Source organism: Phytophthora infestans, genomic scaffold, assembly GCF_000142945.1.
Source record: "Phytophthora infestans T30-4 supercont1.51 genomic scaffold, whole genome shotgun sequence".
NCBI classification, from domain to species: domain Eukaryota; phylum Oomycota; class Peronosporomycetes; order Peronosporales; family Peronosporaceae; genus Phytophthora; species Phytophthora infestans.
Genome location: NW_003303708.1, coordinates 335065 through 335863, shown reverse-complemented (window position 1 = coordinate 335863; position 799 = coordinate 335065).

The window sequence follows — 799 nt, the reverse complement described above, 5'->3', positions numbered from 1 at the left end:
GGCGTATCGCTCACGCATTCAACAAGTTGAATGATGCCACCATCCCCGCGCAGACTCCGATCCCTCGGAAAGGACATGGTACTGGACTCCATGGGCTGGCAGCGTCATCTACAGCGCCATCGACCTGACCGATGGATTCTATCAGATCGTGATGAGAACATCTGATGTGCCTCTCACCGCCGTAAGTACACCGAGCGGGATGCTCTGGGAGTGGCTCGTGATGCCACAGGGCCTCAAGAACGCGCCTGCCACCTTCAATCGCATGGTCTCCCATGTGCTTCGCCCGCTTCGAGACTTCGCGCCGAGTTACTTCGACGACATCTTCGTGCACAGCCGCGCTGAGGGCAACCTCAGTGCCGTGGACGTACATCTAAAACACCTGAGACAAGTCTTCCACGTGATGCGAGAGAACAAGCTCTACGCAAATTTGAAGAAATGTGTCTTCTGCGCACCGGAGATTCCGGTGTTGGGATGCTACGTGAGCAAGAACGGTGTGCGCGCGGATCCCGAGAAGGTATCGTCTATCTGTGCTTGGCCAACGCCGACAAGCCCCACTGAGTTGCGTCAGTGGCTTGGCATGGCCAATTACTTGCACAAGTACACGAAGAATTACGCTGGGTTGATCCAGCCGCTGTCCTCGCTGCTGAAGAAGGACGTGATCTGGGAGTGGAAATCGGACCACCAAGCTGCATTCGACTCGGTGAAGAAGAGCTTGGCGTCTGCGCCGATACTGAAGCTTGCTGATGACTACAAAGCCATTCCACGTCGTCTGCGACGCGAGCGATTTTGCCATCGGCTG